Source organism: Pseudorca crassidens, chromosome 15, assembly GCF_039906515.1.
Source record: "Pseudorca crassidens isolate mPseCra1 chromosome 15, mPseCra1.hap1, whole genome shotgun sequence".
Classification (NCBI taxonomy): Eukaryota; Metazoa; Chordata; class Mammalia; order Artiodactyla; family Delphinidae; genus Pseudorca; species Pseudorca crassidens.
The window spans coordinates 1,834,616-1,853,530 of NC_090310.1; the positions used below are offsets into that span (position 1 = coordinate 1,834,616).

Below are 18,915 nucleotides of genomic sequence, written 5' to 3' on the forward strand. Positions count from 1 at the left end.
TTTCTCAAGATAATGTTGGCTATTCAGGGTCTTTTGTGCTTTCATATTAATTTTAGGATTATTTGGTCTATTTCTGTTAGAAATGTAATGTGTATTTTGATAGGAATTGCATTAAATCTGTAGACTGCTTTGGGTAATATGGACATTTTAACAATAATAATTATTCTAATCCGCGAACATGGGATATCTTTCCATTTCTTTTCTGTTTGGTTCAGCTAGGACTTCTAATACTATGTTAAATAGAAATGGCAAGAGTGGGCATCCTTGTCTTGTTCCTGATTTTAGAGGAAAAGCTTTCAGCTTTTCTCTGTTGAATATGATGTTAACTGTGGTTTTGTCATAAATGCCCTTTATTATGTTGAGATATGTTCCCTCTATATCAACTTTTATGATAGTTTGATTAATTGGTGTTGAATTTTGTTAAGTGCTTTTTCTGCATCTATTGAAATGATTATGTGAATTTTATCGTTCCTTTTGTTAATGTGGTGTATCACATTGGTTGATTTGCAGGTATTGAACCATCCTTGAACCCCTGGAATAAATCCTACTTGATCATGGTGTATGATCCTTTTTATATATATATTGTTGAATTTGGTTTGCTAATATTTTGTTGAGGATTTTTGCATCTGTACTCTTCAGAGATTTTCTTTTTTCCTCCCTCCCTCCCTCCCTCCCTCTCTCTCTCCCTCTCTCCCTCCCTCCCTCTCTCCCTCCCTCCCTCCCTTCCTCCCTTCCTCCCTTCCTCCCTTCCTTCTTTCTTTTCTTGGTAGTGTCTTTGGTTTTGTTATCAGGGTAATGGTGGCCTCATAGAATGAATTTGAGAGTGTTTCCTCCTCTTCAATCTTTTGGAATAGTTTGAAAAGGATAGTTATTAGCTCTTCTTTATATGTTTGGTAGGATTCCCTTCTGAAGCTGTCCAGTCCTGGACTTTTGTTTGCTGAGAGTTTTTTGTTTTTGTTTTTGTTTTCAATTACAAATTCAGTTTCATTACTAGTGATTGGTTTGTTCATGTTGTCTGTTTCTTCCTGATTCAGTCTTGGAAGACTGTATGTTTCTAGAAATTTATCCTTTTTTTCCTAGGTTGTCTAAGTTGTTGACATATAACTGTTCTTAGTATTCTCTTACGAATCTTTGTATCTCTGTGATACCGGTTGTTATTTCCCCTCTTTCATTTCTTATTTTGTTATTTGGGTCTTCTCTTTTTTTCTTCATGAGCCTGGCTAAAGGCTTATCAATTTTGTTTATCTTTTTAAAAAAACAGTTGTGGGTTTCATTGATCTTTTCTATTTATTTTAAAAATCTCTGTTGTATTTATTTTCTCTCTGATCCTTATTATTTCCCTCCTGCTGACTTTGGGCTTTGTGCTTCTTTTTAAATTTCTTTAGATGGTAGGTTAGCTTGTTTACTTGATATTTTTCTTATTTCTTGATATAGCCTGTACCACTATAAACTTCCCTCTTAGAACTGCTTACATTTGTGTTTTTATTTTCATTTGTCTCGAGATATTTTCTGATTTTCTGTGATTTCTTCATTGACCCATAGGTTTTTTAGTAGCGTATTGTTTAGTCTCCACGTGTTTGTGTTTTTCCCATTTTTCTTCCTGTAACTGATTTCTGTTTTCTTACCATTGTGACTGGGAAAAAAGTGCTTGATATAGTTTCTATCCTCTTAAATTTGTTGAGACTTTTTTTGTGGCCTAGGATGTGATCTAGGCTGGAGAACATTCCATGTGCACTTGAAAAGAATGTGTATTCTTCTGTTTTTGGGTGGAATGTCTGTAGATATCTATTAAGTCCAACTGATGTGTCATTGAAGACCACTGTGTCCTTATTGATTGTTTTGTATGGATGACTGTCCATTAATGTCAGTGGGTATTAAAGTCTACTACTGTTATTATATTATTGTCAATTTCTCCTTTTATGTCTGTTAGTAGTTGCATTATATACTTAGGTGCATATATGTTAACAAATGTTATATCCTATTCTGGTAGTGATCCCTTTAACATTATATAATGCCCTTCTTTGTCTTTTGTTATAGACTTTGTTTTAAAGTCTATTTTGTCTGATATAAGTATTGCTACCCTAATTTTCTTGTCATTTCCATTTGTGTGAAATATCTTTTTCCATCCCCTCACTTTCAGTCTGTGTGTATTTTTAACTCTGAAATGAGTCTCTCATGAGCAGCGTATAGAAGGGTCTTTTTTTAAATCCAGTCAGCTACCCTAAGTCTTTTGATTGGAGCATTTAGTCCATTGACATTTAAAGTGATTATTGGTAGGTATGTACTTATTACTATTTTGTTACTTGTTCTCTGGTTGTTTTTGTAGTTGTTCTCTGTTCTGTTCTTCTTCTCTTAGTAGCTTCCCTTGTGGTTTGATGATTTTCTTTGGTGGTATGTTTGTGTTCCTTTCTTTGTCGTTTTTGTGTATATATTGTAGGTTTTGATTTGTGGTTACCATGGTATTCATATATGTTGACCTATAACGTTATCTACTTGTTTTAAAATGATAGTCATTTAAGTTCAAACACATTCTAAAAGATCTGTTTTTCACTCTTCTCCCCCACGTTTTATGTTTTTGATGTCATATTTTACATCTTCATGTTTATTCCTTAACTGTTTACTGTAGTTATAGTTGATTTTATAATTTTTTTGTTTTTAATCTTCATACTATCCTTTTTATAAACTTATTTGTTTATTTATTTATGGCTGCGTTGGGTCCTTGCTGCTGTGCGCAGGCTCTCTCTAGTTGCGGTGAGCAGGGACCACTCCTCGTTGCGGTGCGTGGGCCTCTCATTGTGGTGGATTCTCTTGTTGAGGAGCACGGGCCCTAGGTGCACAGGCCTCAGCAGCCGTGGCACACGGGCTCAGTAGTTGTGGCTCATGGGTTCTAGAGCGCAGGCTCAGCAGTTGTGGCACACAGGCTTAGTTGCTCCGCAGCATGTGGGATCTTCCTGGACCAGGGATCGAACCTGTGTCCCCTGCATTGGCAGGCAGACTCCCAACCAGGGAAGTCCCCTCTTCATACTATCTTATTTAATTGGTTGATCCACAGCCTTTTCTATGTATTTGCCTTTACTAGTAGGATTTTTTCTTCCTATAGATTCTTCTTGTTGTAACCTTTTCTTTTCCACGTAGAAAAGACCCTTTAACATTTTGGGGGGGTTGGTTTAGTATTGATGAACTCTTAGCTTTTGCTTTTCTGAGTTCTTTACTTCTCTTTCACTCCCTTCTGGCTTTTCAAAGTTTCTGCAGAAAAATCAGCTGATAGCCTTATAGGGATTCCCTTGTGTGTGACTTTTTTTTTTCTCTTGCTGCCTTTAGAATTCTTTCTTTAACTTTTACCATTTTAATTACGATATGTCTTGGTGTGGGTTTCTTTGGGTTCATCTTGTTTGGGACTCTCTGTGATTCCTGTACCTGGATATCTGTTTCCTTTTTCAGGTTCAGGAAGATTTCAGCCATAATTTCATCAAATACATTTTCAACTCAAGTCTCCTTCTGGGACTCCTTTAATGCAAATGTTAGTATGTTTGATGTCCCAAAGGTCCCTTAAACTGTTCTCTTTTTTTTTTTTTAATGTGTTTTTCTTTTTGCTGTTCTGATTGGGTGATTTCCATTATTCTATCTTTCACATCATTTATGCATTCTTCTGTTATCACCTAGTCTGCTATTAATTCCTTCTGTGTGTGTTTTTCATTTTCTTTATAGTATTCTTCAGTTCTGACTGTTTTCTTTTTCTATTTTCTGGTTTCTTGTTAAAATTTTGACTGCATTCATTTATTTTTTTCCCCAGATCAGTTAACATTCTTATCACTAATGCTTTGAACTCTTTATCTGGTAAGTTATTTGTCTCTGTTTGATTAGTTGTTATTTTAGTTTTTTTCTTGTTCTTTCATTTCAAACACATTCCTCTGTCTTCTCATTTTGCTTAGTTTTCTATGTCTTTGAAATTAGGTGAAGCAGTTACCTATCCCAGTCTTTAAGGCATGTCCCCATGTGGGAGCATCCCTGTACGGTCTGCATGTGCCCGTTGGCTTTGCTGGGAGAGCTGGAGCTGAAGTGGGCAAGAGTCATGTCTTCCCCCAGGCTGTGCTGGCAGCTGTCGCCTTGGTAGGGGGTGTGGCTGGAGATGTCAAGGGGCTGGAGCCAGAGCCAGGTGTGAGCTGGAGCTTCTCGTCTGTTCAGTGGCCATGACTGCCCTGTCAGGGCGGGTCCCAGTTTGCTGGAGCAGCTGTCCTGAGGGTCGGGTCCAAGCTGGTTCTTTTCCAAGTGTGCGCTCTCCCCGCTCCCAGCAGCGGCATCTTTGCCCCCAAAGGGGAAGCAGTGCTGGAGCAAGAGGGGCCGGAGCAGGTGCTCAGCTCGGGTGGGGGGCGGGGGCTGGGCCGTGTGCTGGGGCAGGGGCTGCAGCTTGTGCTAGGGCGGGGGCTGGGGCGGGGCTGGGGCGATCCCGGGCAAGCAGCCAGAGCCCCGGGCAGGCTTCATCTGCTTCCTCCGCCTTATTCCAGGAGTAAGCAAGCCGGCGCCCACGCCTCACGAGTGGAGTCTGGGCTTCGTACAGCCCTGCCGTTAGTCCCACTGGTGTTCAAACCAGCCATGGTGACTCATTCTCTCGGTGTTGATCCTCAAGGCTGGGGTGCCCCAATATGTGGTCTGAACCACTCACTCCCCAGGGAGGAGCTCCAAGCCCATGCAATCCCCCTCCTCCTCTGTGTCCCCTCCCAGGGGCACGAGCCCTGACGTGATCGCTTTTCTTCCCTTCCTTCCCGAGTCCGTACGCATCTTTCTCACAGCCTTGGTAGCACAGGAGTCTCTGCCAGTCTCCAGTTTGCTTTCAGTGGGAATTGCTCCTCATGTAGCTGTGTTTCTGACGTGTTCATGCTGGGAGGTGAGCTCCGTGTCCCCCTCCTGTGCCATCTTGCTCTCCTCCTCCAGGTTTTCAGTTGAAGGTCTGCTGGGTGTTCTGTGATACTCCCCACTTGGACAGGACTGGCCCTGACTTCTGTCCCTTTACCCCGTGAGGTCACAGAATGAGCTTTGGTTGGTGTGCCTGACCAAGGTGCAGCAGCTGTATGCCAGCACTGTTGCCATGCAGATATGTTTTCCCAGTGGAAGCAGGCTAGATTATCTGGGCCAGCCGTCTCACTGAAAACAATGAGAAGTGCTGGGTAAAGTACTTAAAACCATCAGTTTAGGAACACTGAAGTGCTGACAAGAGAGTGGGGGAAATTGGATGACTCATATACAGGCCCCTGTAAGAGGGGCCCTGGCTCTCAGCTCAGGGAGGGAGGGGGCCCTGCCCCTCAGATGCCCCAGCGGGCAGTAACACTGATCAACAGTCCTTAGTGAATAGGGACTGAAAAATCACTCCAATAATGACCTAATAGGTGCAGTTACCCAGGAAGTAAAGTGTTTCCAAACAGGTGTCCAAGAGGAGAAAAGCAGAAAGCTCTGACCCAGCCAGGTTCTGTGGCCATGCTCACCTGCTCCTGCCTGTGACAGGCCTTGGGCAGGTCACCTAGCCTCTCCCACCTGTAAGGGGGGCCCCATAAAGCTGCCGTCTCAGTGCTGCAGACTCCTAGAAGGCAGAGGTGGTCATCTCCCTCCGTAGGTTCCAGCACAAGGCTGGCACACAGCAGATCTGTGTACAGCTCACGTGCTCCAGCCCAGCCCTCAGCATGTTGGGGGAGCTTGTAGGGCACTCAGCATGTGCTGATTGCATGAGGTTGGGTGGCTGCTGGCCAGGGCCCTTGGAGGAGGGTGTATCTGTTAGCTATTGCTGTGTAACAAACAATCTCAGGTCAGTAACAAAACAACATTTTATTGTTTCTGAAGGGTCTGCAGGCTAACCTGGCAGGACTGTTGCTCTGGGCTTGCTCTCTTGCATCTGTGGTGGGTTCGCTGGGGGGTAGCTGGTCTAGAGTGGGCTCAGCTAGGATGACCCATATGTTCTCTCACCTTCCAGCAGACTAGCCCATGAGAGAGCAGGCGGAAGCACGTCATCCTTGAGGCCTAAGTTCAGAACTGGCATAGCGTCACTCTGTCACCTTTTATTAACCAAAGCAAATTACAGGGCAAGCTCAGATTCAAGGGTGGGGAAGAGGCTCCCCTACTTCACAGGAGTTGCAGCAAAGGGAATGATGGTTCAGGGAGGGTTGCAGAATCAGGGTTGCTTTTGCAATTGATCTACAGAGGGGGAGCCCAGCGTCCTTGCCCCACGTGGGCAGAAGGTGGGCGGCTAGGCCTTGGTGCTCAGGGAGCCAATGACCTGTCTGGGATGGGCTCTCAGCTGGGCAGTGGGACAACAGTCCAGCCTCAGGACATGACCATGGGCTCTTGTGAGCCAGGCCTACTCCTCAGGCAGCTTTGTAGCCAGCGTACAAGGTTTGTTGAATGGCTGAGCGACTTACGTCCTGGAGCAGGTAGCCCAGAAGAAGTCCTGGAGCATCTTCTCAGATGCAGGCCTAGTTCAGGGTGGGGTGGGGGTGGTGTCTCCACTTATGGGAACACCCGCCCTTGCCTGCCTGGGAGCCCGAGGACGCAGAGACCTCGAGTCTCGTCCCTTCCACGGAGGCCGTCTTCCCTGCACTCCACTGCTCCTATCAGAGCCAAGATGTGTCGCCATGGAAACTGCTTGGCAAACATGCCGCAGGCAGAGGCGGCAAACAGCAGCTCCGCGCCTGTTGGAGTGAGGGTGGGGGGACGGCGTGAGCAAGGCCGCCTGGCTGTGCGTGTGACTGTGGGGGGGTGAGTGCTCGGGGCAGCGCGTGCTGGGAGGGAGTGGGAGCACGCACGCGTGTGCACGTGTGTGCCGGGGGCAGGTGTGTCCGTGTGGGTGCGCTCGGAGTGCCGTGCAGGCAGGGATGCTGGCTGTGCGCAGGGACGTGCGTGCTGTGCTGTGACGCGTGGCAGCACAGCCACCTGGGCTGAGCGCTCACTATGGGCTGGGCGTTGCACTAGGTGCTACCAGGAACACCCACAACCCCCAGCGTGCAGCTGCGGGCCGAAGACAGACACTGGCCAGGTAATCGTGTCGATGGAAGCGTGTGACTGGAGGGCTTCTGGGAAGAAGCAACCGTGGGACCTGAAACCTAAGTGTGCAGAGGGAGTCCTCCCTGTGAAGGGGAGGGGGACGGGTGCTTCAGGTGGGGGCCTGGCTGGCTGGCAGAGACCTGGAGGTGAGATGGGGCAGGAGAGGAGAGGGGCTGGAGCAGATGGGGAGGGCAGCCGGGGGTGGGGGGAGCCGGAGCCCTATGGCACCCCCATGAGGTTGGGGCTTACCCTAATTTGGGAATCCCAGCTGGGGTTGCAGGGTGCCGAGGTACCTTCTAGGTAGAGGAGCCCCAGAGGGAGAAAGGGTGGTGAGGGGCTCAGACAGAGCCGGGGCGGCTGACAGCTGGTAAGGATGTGGTGTGATGGGTGGGTGGCCAGGGCCCTCACGGGCTCCGTGGGAAGGTTGGGCTTCAACCTAAGAGCAAGGGGAGTCCTTGAAAGGCTTCTGTGCCCACGTGGCTTCACCTGGCTCTGGATGTGTGGCTTGGAAGGGGCCACGGGAGGCCTGAGCCGTCATCCAGGTGAGGCCAGGTGCCTGGCCTGGGGCTGTGGGCAGTCGAGAGAGATTCCAGCGGCTGACCAGATGCAGCCTGGCCTCTTCAGGCCGACTCTGCCTCCACCTGGGACCCTCCCCGCATCGCCTTCCCTGACCACCCTCCCCCCACTCCTGTGCCTGCTTGCAGAAGCTTCTGGATCATGGGTTCTGAGGACTCAAACCGGCTGCAAAGCTGGGACCCCCTCAGGCAGGGTTTGGTGTGGCCAGGGCCCTGTCTCCTCACAGGCCTGCCCAGGACAGCCCACCACCTAGGGGTCTGCTCCCACTAGATGCTGGGCCTCCCCGGGTCTCTCTAGTGGGGCAAGCAGGGGCAGGTCATCTCTGGGAGTGAGAACATCCCAAATCCCAGTGCTGTGGCCTCAGGTGGGTCCCCTGGCCAGATCACCACAGCCTGAGCCTTCGAGACCCCTGTGTCCACCACACACGAGCTGGGCCACTTGTGCCAGGCAGGGTGCCTTGAGGTCAGGAATCTTCCAGAACGCTGATGGCATTCCTCCCCACGATGCCCTCGTCCTGGCTGATCCCGTCAGCCCCTATGACCACCCAGGTGGGGGTGGGATGGCCACGTCCTACGGTCGAGGGAATGGGGGGCAGGAGGGGAGGCAGCCAGTCTGTCTGGAGTCACCGCTGTCACGGCTGAGCAGGATGCAGGCTCAGTCCTGGAACCGCCTGCGACTGCCCTGCTCTGGGCACCTGAGGATGGAGCTGCTGTTGTTGTTGTTGGGGACCACATGCAGGGACTGTGGCTGCCCACAGCCCAAATGGGCGGCACGCAGGTACGAGGGGAACGTCTTCAGGTGCCCAGAGTGCAGGCTGACCTGCCGGGACGGGTGTCGCTAGGCGTGGGGCACATCCCGAGGAGAGCGTGTGTGCTCCGGGAGATGTCTCAGAGGCCCCGGCCCGCTTCTCTGTTTCCGTTCAAGAAGCGGCACGTGGGGGTCCTCTCTGGTCCGCTGACCGCACAAACCACAGTGGGGAAGAGAACGAGGCAGAGGGAGGGAGCAAGATGCCCAGGAGGTGGAGACAGACGCAGATGCAAAGAGGGGGGTCCGTCCCCTGGATGCCGAGGACCCCCATTCCCGCTCCAACATTTGCTGAGCCTGTGGAACCCGGGCGGTGGGGACGACCGGTGCTGCCGCCAGGAGAGGCTGGGCCAGGCTGGGGCCCCGCCTCACCTCGATCCCGCGCCCGCAAGAGGGCCGTTCTCCTGCTGGGGTGCGGGCCAAGCCCACTCATCCGGCCTCTAACGCCAGGGGCTTCTGTCCCCCAGGCCTGAGGGGAGCCCCAGCCGGCCCTGAGCTCTGCGGGTGAGGTCCCAGGGCGCCCAGTGTGGGCTGGCACTCAGGAACCGATCTCTTTCTTCCTTCCTTCCTTTCCTTCCTTTCCTTTCTTTTCTTTTCTTTCTTTTTTTTTCCTTCTTTATTACAGAGAAAATATTTTTATTTATTTAACATGGTTATTGGAGTATAATTGCTTTACAATGTTGTGTTAGTTTCTGCTGTATAACAAGAAATAGTCAATTTAAGATTGGCTGCTGGGTGGTTCCCCAGGAGGCCATGACCTGGGGGAGGCCTCGACTCGCATCCCTGCCCATCCAAGCAGACCCCAAGCCCCCCAGGTCCGAGGTCCTCCCCATGACCCCCCACCTGGGCCCTGGCTCAGCCCCCATCACCTCCCACCTGAACGTCACCTGCCTGACCCCTGCCCCCCACTGCTCCCAGGTGCCCTAGTGAAAGGTGGGGAAACCCCTGCTTGGGCCATCTGGGCCCCCTTGGCCTTGTTCCGGTTCCCTGACCCGCCCCCTCCCCGGCTCTCACCTCCCCCAGATAGCCCTGCTGCATGGAGCCCTGCACTCCTGACACCTGACCACCGATGACTCCACTCCCCACAGGCCCTGCCCACCCTGACGTCCAGGCCTCTGCCCATGCTGTCCCTTCTGGCCAGCAGGACCCCTACCTCTGCCCGGAGACCGCAGCTCAGATTATCTTGCCCATCTCACATGGCACGAGCCCCTCAGCCCCTCCTTCCTCCTCTGCCCGCACGCGATATCTGTTCTCCCCCTTGTCTGCCGCCCATGGACAGAAGGGAAGCGCCGTGTCCCCCGAGCACAGCACCTGGCACACGGCGGGTGTCTAAGTGTTGGCTGGATGAGTGGCTGCCGTGTTCTGAGGACCTACCGAGTGCTGACAACATTCTGGATGTTTTCCTGACCCGTATAACAACCATATGAAGCATTTTCTTATTTTCCAACTTGCATTAGATTCCTGAGGCTGCCGTAACAAATGACTGTAAACGGAGCGGCAGGGGAGGGGAGGAGCTTAAAACAACAGAAATTAATTTTCTTAAATAAATTTCTAGTGGCTGGAAGTCCAAAATCAAGGTGTTGGCAGGGCCACCCTCCTTCCAGAGGTTCCAGGGAGGATCCTTCCTGCCTCTTTCAGCTTCGGGTGGCTCTGGGGTCTCTTGGCTTGTGGCCACATCCTCCACGTCTGCCTCTGGTGTCACCTGGCTTTCCTCCCTCTGTGTCTCTCCTCTTCTGTCTCTTAGGATGCCCCCCCCCGACTGGATTGATTTATTTATTTATATTTTAAACTTTTATCTTTTAAAACACATTTTATTGAATTGTACTTGATTTACAACGCTGTGTTAATTTCTGCTGTATAGCCTAGTCAGTTATACATATATATATTCTTTTTCATATTCGTTTCCATTATGGTTTATTACAGGACATTGAATATAGTTCCCTGAGCTGTACAGTAGGACCTTGTTGTTTACTCATCCTATACGTACTAGTTTGCATCTGCTAATCCCAAACTCCCAATCCTTCCCTCCCCCACCTCCCTCCCCCATGGCAACCACAAGTCTGTTCTCTGTATTTGTGAGTCTGTTTTGTAGATAGGTTCATTTGTGTCTTATTTTAGATTCCACATATAAGTGATATCATATGGTATTTGTCTTTCTCTTTCTGACTTACTTCGCCTAGTATGATAATCTCTAGGTCCATCCATGTTGCTGCAAATGGCATTATTTCATTTTTTTTAATGGCTGAGTAATATTCCATTGTGTGTGTATATACACATATCTTCTTTATCCATTCATCTGTCGATGGACACTTAGGTTGTTTCCACATCTCGACTATCGTGAATAGTGCTGCTATGAACATAGAGGTGCACGTATCTTTTCGAATTACAGTTTTGTCTGAATATATGCCTGGGAGTGGGATTGCAGGATCATATGGTAGTTCTATTTTTAGTTTTCTGAGGAACCTCCACGCTATTCTCCATATTGGTTGCACCAATTTACATTCCCACCCACAGTGTAGGAGGTTTCCCCTTTCCCCACACCCTCTCCAGCATTTATTATTTGTAGACTTTCTGATGATGGCTGTTCTGACCTGTGAGAGGTGGTACCTCACTGTTGTCCGCCATTGGATTTAGGGCCCACCACAGGCCAGGATGATCTCATCTTGAGGTTCTTACCGTAATTACATCTGCAAAGACCATTATTCCAAATAAGATCCCATTCTGGGGGCCTGGGTGGGCACATCTTTTGGGGGCCTCTGTTCAACTGCGGGGAAACTGAGGTGCAATGGGGTGTGGCACCTTCTCATTGGGCTGAAGGGACAGGAGACCCCGTATCACTGCCCATTTCTAGAGCTGGCTGTAGCGAGGTGGCTTCACTAGAGAGGTCTGGGGTCTGAGATGCACGTGTCCCGTGTGCAGGGGATGGACTGCCTGGCCACTGGCTGCCTGAAGCCTCATCTGGCCCTGGGCTGGGTCCGTAGGCCGCCTCTCCTTTCTGGGGGCCCTGGCACTAGGCATCCCCCAACTTAGGGCGGGGATCCTTCTGGGTGAACAGGGGGCTCGCCTGGATTTCCAACTTCATGTGCTAACTGGGCAGCTGAAAGGAGATGTCACCCCAGGCTTGATAGGTAATTACTCTTCCAGTTCCTGTCTCTTCCTGGCCACACCAGGGATGGGGCAGGTGGGGAGGTGGGTATCCCACGCCTTCTGTGTAATAACCAGTTTCGGGACAGAACACCAAGCACTTCTCAGGTTCCGAGTTCTCGGTCCCCCACAGTAATAAATCGGAAAATCCTGGTAGCTACACGTGTTAAAAGTGTAGGCCTGGGCTTCCCTGGTGTCGCAGTGGTTGAGAGTCCGCCTGCCGATGCAGGGGACGCGGGTTCGTGCCCTGGTCCGGGAAGATCCCACATGCCGCGGAGCGGCTGGGCCCGTGAGCCATGGCCGCTGAGCCTGCGCGTCCGGAGCCTGTGCTCCGCAACAGGAGAGGCCACAGCAGTGAGAGGCCCACTTACCGCAAAAAAAAAAAAAAAAAAAGTGTAGGCTTGTGACCCGCAATCTGCAGGAATTTATCCTAAGGGGGGAAGATCAGAAACCTGTGTAACAAAGATTTATGAAAACAAGATTATCACAGTGATATAGATATAGATACAGATATAGATATACTATTTATATTATATATATACATTATTTTACATAATATATATATTATTTTTTATAATATATATCATGTAAAATAGTGAGAAACTGGGAAAACCCGAAGTGTCACAAGCCAGGTGAATCCTCCATGAAACAAAACAGTGCAGACAACACAATGAGGACGCCAGTTCTGGGCTATTGACCGGGAAGGGTGTCATGTGACAAAGCCTCCGGCAGAACAGAATACTGTATTTACATGTTGAGAGAAAAATTATTTGAAGGATGTCTGACAAAAAGGCAGAGAGGTGACCTCCTGATGCTTGGATTATGGGATCTTTCTTTTTTTTTAAGTTTTTTAGAATTTTCCAAATCTTCTACAATGGACATCTATTGTTGTGGCATCATTTCTTAAGGCTTAAACAGAATTCCCTTGCAGTGCCAGGGATGACGGTGACACATCCCTCAGCCATCCGTGGGGGCATTTCTCCTGAATGAGGCTGGGCAGGCAGGGGTGGGCGGCCCTGCCGGGAAGGCCTGGAAGCTGGCAGCCCAGAGCTGGGGTAGCGTTCGGCTCAAAGGAAGCCCTTATCATAAAGGGTTCCAAAGAGGCAAAGGGCAGCTGGAGGAAGTCTCCCCGTTGGGGCCGGAGCGATAATGCCGGCCCTCATGGCCGGGCTCCTCCCTGTGCTGGGGGTCCTCTCCCGTCTTGGGGCACCGGGCGGAGGAGCACCGTCCTCATCCCGCTGGCTGTGGGGACTGGACAGGAGTATGCTGACCAGCCACTGTGACCTGGAGATGGGACAAATGGCCCTCACTCAAGGCGCATGTCCTGAGACTGAGCCCTCCCTCCCTCTGGCTGACTCTCCCTCTGCCCTGTCCCCCAAGACAGGACCCTAGTGGGACAGAGACCTCACGGAAGCCGGGCAGGCAGTTCCTCACCTCCCAGAGTGCAGGGGAAGCTTCTCCAGGAGGCGGGAGATTCTTCCCAGCCACCCAGGGGACCCTGGCGTGACATGGGGTGCCTGTCCCCCGCCTCACCTGTTCACTGCGCCTCCTTGGTCCTAACCTGGAGCCCAGTGGAGAGTCGGGACCCAGAATAGCAGCTGTTGAATTAACAGCCGTCTGCCTGGGTCTCACAGATGGGAGGAAACCAGGGGTGAAACACGCGGCTCAGCTTGTGTGGGTGATGGGACCCTCACTCTGCTCTGTGCATCTGCCTGTAACGGCCGGCCCACCTGTACGTCTCGGGACATCAGTGCACTGTCAGGAAGGCCTGATGACCCTGGGGCTGGGGAGGGAGCAGCGGGCTGTCTAGTCTCCCTTGCTTAGGGAAGCTCGATGGGGAGCAGACCGGGGGGCGGGGTTGGGGGGAGGGTGGGCGGTGCCAGGCCTTCTCTGCTGTGGGACCAGGCCAGAGCCCGGGAGGGGACAAGGTGACTCATGGCTGGAGCACTGCCCACTTCCCTCTGGGATGGGCAGCCTGGAGGCGTTCTGGGGCTCTCTCGGGGCTCCCCAGACCAACGCTTCCAGGGCAGGTGGCCTGAGAGCGGCTGAGTGTCAGTCAGATGGGGACCAACATGGTCCCCCCCGTCGCTCCGCCCGGTTCCACAGACACCACAGGGATCACTGACACCTTGTGAGCAAACAGCTCAAAGACGAGGGGTGACTCTTCCTGGTCCAGCAGCTTGAGTAGCTGATCCAGAGCCCAGATGTTTGACCACTGACCCTGTGGCCCCGGGCGCTTCTTACACCTCCCTGGGCTGCTGGGAAGTCCTTGCAAAATCCTCCCAGACAGGACTGTCCTCGGGCAAGGTTTTCTGGGGGCGGTGCACAGCAGAAACCCCCTGAAAGGCACTCAGGGTCACAGAGACTCGGGCAGCTTCCAGCTCTCAGGAAGCCCCCGCAACCCTGCCTTCTAGACCTTCCCCCTCTGCACTGGGGTCCTGGGCTCTGTGCCGATGAAAGGGGAGCCGTGTAGGGGGTGCAGGAAAGGCCACGGGGCCTGTGGCCTGAACCGCATGCTCTGTCAGGAGTGAGGACACAGGACAGGGCCCCGTGCACCGTGGGTCCCCGCGCTGAGCTGTGGAGAGGAGGAAGGAGGGAACCCTGAGCAGCTGCCCCTGCCCTCGCTCGGCGGCCTGAGGAGAACGATGAAAAGCACAGAGGCCGCCGAGCCTCCTAGGGCCCAGGCACGTCCCTCTGTATCTCAGCAGCTGATGGACGCTGCTCTAGAGGAGCACGGTGCGGCTCAGAGGGCCAAACGCCTCCACCTCCGTCAGCAGCAGCCCCGCCACGTGGGGATGTCCCCGCGGCCGTGCCGGCCCCCAGGGAGCTGCACAGCGAAATCCTGACTTCGAGGCGGGAGACATGGCAGGCGGGCCACAGGCTGATGGCCTTGCAGCGTGGTGGCAGGAGCACAGGGCCCTTCTCAGGGGACACGGGGACCCAGAGACAGCGTGTGGTAGGAGCTCCGTGGACAAGGGCTGCCCGCCTTTCATCTCTGGGGATAAAGGCCGCCTGGACCCTCTCTGAGGACCCACGGCGTTCGTGCTGCAAGCCTGTGCCGAGCACAGAGCCCGTGCTGCTCCCCTGGCCGAGAGCCCTCACCGGCGCTGGGGGTCCTCAGCCCCGGCCCTGCCGTCTGGACGGGCCTGTCACTTCCCCTGCCTCCTCAGAGATTCATCTGTGAAATGGGGACAAAAAGGACAGTTACCTCCCAGACTTGAGATAGCACGTGTAAAGCATTTAGTATATTGTGCCTGGCGTATAAACACTTCTAAGAAGATCATTACTACATCTTAATAGGGAGGCCGCCAAATGAAGGGGAAGTTCCCGGGGAACCAGTGACGACAGGGCTGGGCTGTGTGTCATGTGCTGGAGCTGTGCCCGCACAGTGCTGAGGTGACCCTGATGCCAGCCCCTTTCCTGGGCAGCTCTCGTTACCTGTATGACCTGAGGGCCTTAGCTGGGCAGCACCGCTTTCCCTCTCTCACCTGGGCAGCGCCGCTTTCCCTCTCTCACCTGCTTTGGCTTTAGCGTCTCAGGCCCCGCCTCTACCCCAGGTGTTTCTGGGAGGGTCAGGGGCGTCGCCAGCGCGCTTTACAAGGAGTTGGCAGAGGTCAGAGCTCATGTCTGAGGACCGGGGACTCCTGCCAGCACTCTGCCCACTGGTGGCCCGCGCGTGATGCACCCATAGCAGCAGGAGGGGGTGTGGCGCCCACGGCCAGGCGGCGCGTTACACTTTCCGCCGGGTCCCGCCTCGGTCCCGGCCCCTCGGTGCTGACGTCACGCGGAGACCTCCCCGATTTCCGTGGCCCACGCCGCGTGCCCACGCTGCCCCCCCGCCTGGCACCGCCTCTGCCGGCTCCCGAGGGCGCAAACTGCGAGGTAGGGGCGCAGCGGGGAGGACGGGGGGGCGCACGGTGGGGAGGAACCGGAGTGCGCGGCCCGCAGGACGGAGGGTGCGGGGGAGGACCCGGGCGCGCGGCGAGGAGGACCGGGGCTGCGAGGTAGGGGTGCGGCGGGGAGGCCGAGGGGCGCGGGGACCCAGGGCGGGGACCGAGAGGAGACCGGCGGGCTGGGTGGGACGACGCCGGTGCCCCGAACCGAGCGGGGCGCAGGGCCCGGGTCGGGACGCCTTGGCCGCGCCGCAGCGCCGAGTCCAGCCGCGCAAGCCCCGAGGACGCCCTGGCGGCGGCAGGCGCGCTCGGGCGCGGGGTGCACGCGGACACGGAGGGCGCGCTGGAGCGGGAGGTGGGGTGTCGGGGACCGGTGTGCCGAGGAGTGTTTGGTGCAGTGCCGCGCTCTGTGCTCCGCGCCAGAGTCGAGACTTCCCGGCCTGGGCCCGCAGAGGGGAGCCGGGCGAGGGAAGGGGCTCGGGAACCCCTCCTGGCCTTCTGCTCCCCACGGGAGGGCGACCTGCGGGCTGTTTTGCGTCCTGGCGATGGGAGCAAACAGGCTGTGGGAGAGCCCAGGGCCAGGCACGGGAAGAGTGCACTTCCTGGCCGGTCCAGGTGGGCATGGAACGCCCCCAGAGAGCCTGGGGATGCGGGGAAGGGGGCCACATGACCACCTAGGTATTGGAGGAGAAGCCGGCCCAGTGCTGTCTTCCTGTTTCCCAGGAACACCTCCAGCTCAGAAAAGCAGGGTGTGGGCTTCCACAGCGGTGCCAAACTTGAGAATGCTGCCAGGGTCAGAGGGGAAGGCTGGGTCCTCCGCTGCCTGTCGTGGGAAAGGAAACTGTCAGGGTGCAGCCAGGGCAGGGAGGTGAGGGCCCTGCAACAGGAAGCAGGGGTCTGACGCGGAGACCCTCTCCCCGTGATCGCCGCCCTCGGTTCCCCTCTGAGCAGATGGAAACCTCCGAGAAGTGTGAAGCCACAAACCCTTTACATCCCTCCTGCGTGGGGCTGTTCAGAAGGCAGACAGTAGTGAATAGCTCGAGGCAGCTGCCGGGATGTTTTGTGAAGCGTATTCAGAATAACAAGAACCAGAGCGTGCTTTCTTGCCAAAGTCTGAGGCATCTGTCCAGTCGGATTGGGAAGCAGGTGCCCGGGCTGAGGGGTCTGCGGCCGCCTGCCCTTCCTGCAGCAGGCCCTCCCATGGGAGTGGAAGCGGCCTGTACCAGAACATGCCCTTCCCTGGCCTCTGGGCAGGACAGTGGACAGGTGAGGGGGACGTGGGCGCCTCAGGGAGAGGGGGGGCGGGCTGAAAAATTTGGCCGCGGTCCCAGTGTTAACAGGGGCAGGGCAGAGACATCCCACCGTGTACTGACGGTGAGACCTTCTCTGTGCCCACTGGCACTTTAAGAGTTCTGGCTCCAGTGTGAGGCATGGCTCTGAGATTGGACCTGGCCTCGGTTTCCCCACCTGAGACATGGGCGCTGTTAATAGCACCTGCAGCGGCACAGGGTTGTGTGGCTTGAATGACATGATGCCTGCAGGGCTCAGGCGCGAGGCCAGCGTCCAGTGCTCCGCAGCTGCTGCCCCACGTTATGGGCAGAGGAGAGCGTTCATTGTTGCCAAGATTAGCGGGCTGGCGGGTCGCGGAGAGGGCCGGGAAGGCCCTGCTCTGGCTGCGGCTCCCTCGCTCGGCACCCCCTGGCCTGGGGCTCAGCCTCGGTCTCTGCCCACGTCCAGCTTCTGCTTCTGCACGAGGGGTGGTCTTGTGCAGAAATGACCTGGCAGGACCGAAGGGTCAGGGTTTCCCTGAGTGACCCAGGAAGAGAGTGTGGCCGCCCGGGCGTCTTGAGAGGAAATGCTATCTGGGCAGACAGATGGCCGGACCCCGGAGAGAGTGGAACCCATGCGGATGGACAGGACACACCTGTCACACACCCTGGGGCCCAACCTGGAGCCTCCCCTTGACCCGCCAGCCCGCGCCGGTCCGGGGCCAAGGTGGCCACTTCCTCCGAGCTCTTTGGGCTTCTGCGTGGCTGTTAGGCCAGAGGCTCTGCACCGGGGCAGGTGCTCTGGGCGTCCCTGCCTCACACCAGGCCCGTCTTTCCCACTGGATGCTGCAGACACATGCGTGCTCAACACGGCCCTGCGGGCCTGCAATCAGCTGTCCCGGGGGGAGACGTCAGAGTGAAACGGTGGTTCTCCAGGTGTGTTCCGGGGACCCTCGCTCAGGTCACAGCAGCGCTCACAGCAGTACCGAGCCGTGGCGTCAGGTGGGCGCTGCTGGTGGAGGCGGTGCTTTGTGTCCTTGTGTTGCACACAGCTCTCGTTTTTAAGTTCAGACGTGGCATATGATCGATGTAACCGCATGAACCAAAGCTCTTAGGATCCCACACGGCTCATAACGGTGCAGACGGGCCCTAAGGTGGACATGCTTGCGGCCTCCTTGGAAACACCGCTTGTGCCTCGGGTCCCTGTGGCGCACAGGACCAGAGGCACCTGGCCGGTTCTGGGCCATCTGAGGTTTACAGTTTGGGCCCAAGTCACTCCTGGGATGGACGTGCCAGGGCCCTGGAACTTTTGGTAAAAAGTAGGCATTTTTCGTTTCCCAAGGCTTTGCCTGGCTTTGAGGTGTTTGCTGGCAGTGAAGGCCCTGAGCGGGGTCGGTGGGTGGTGAGGGACAGTGGGTGCTGGCAGGAAAGACTCTTCGGGGGTGGGAGAAGGTCCTGCACATGAGGCCCAGAGTGACACTAGACAATATTTATTTTTATTGCCTTTTGTAGTCTGCCTTACTTCTCTGTCGGGAGTCAGGAGTACTGTGTCTGAATCCTGGTGAGCTGTGCAACCCTGGGCAAGTGGCCTCGCCTCTCTGAGCCTCCATGGCCTTGCCTATAAGACATGCGGATGCTAACAGCTGTGTTTCAGGAAGTTGTGGGTTCAGAGGAGGTGCTGGGTCAAGATGGTGGACCTGTGAGGAGGGATGTCCTCGGACGTCGGTGTCTGTCTCACTCTCACCTCCTTAGCAAAGCTGTGACACAGACCTCCTGGGCGTCTGGAAGGCCCCCGCGGCCCCAGAGGAGCAATTTACAGGCCACTCCCAATTACAGAAAGAATAATTCTGAGCTGGCTGTGACAGCAGGGAATGCTGTAGCGGTACGAGAAGCCTCCAGCTCGCTGTGGGAGGGTGCTGGTGAGCGGAGGGTCTGGGGAGGGAGAGCCCAGAGCAGGTACCGGGGTCCCGTGGGCTGCATTTCGAAACAAAGATAAGTTGGTGAGATGCCCACGGTGTCGGTGTTGGCGCTCAAGGCCGCTCCCGGGGCTCAGGGTGGACCTTGGACTGTAGCTAGCACCTCCTCTCTGCTGGGTCCAGCCTCGCTCAGGGCAAGGGAGACAGGTGGAAGCGGGCTGAGGCCCGGGGGATTGAAGGGCACAGGGCCAAGTGCAGGTCAGAGCCCCGGCTGGCCTTCAGGGC

General features: G+C 54.5%; 1 protein-coding gene across 6 annotated transcripts in view; it reads left to right on the forward strand.

Annotated features, from left to right (window-relative positions):
- Window positions 1-4,440: 4,440 nt before the first annotated feature.
- AMZ1 (archaelysin family metallopeptidase 1) overlaps window positions 4,441-18,915 on the forward strand; it is a 36,624-nt gene continuing 22,149 nt past the window's right edge. Inside the window, exon 1 of one of the 6 annotated variants that reach the window (XM_067705374.1) lies at window positions 4,441-7,021. The gene's annotated coding sequence lies outside the window, so the exon portion shown is untranslated. The other 5 variants (XM_067705378.1, XM_067705377.1, XM_067705373.1 and 2 more) reach the window with 5 other exon arrangements.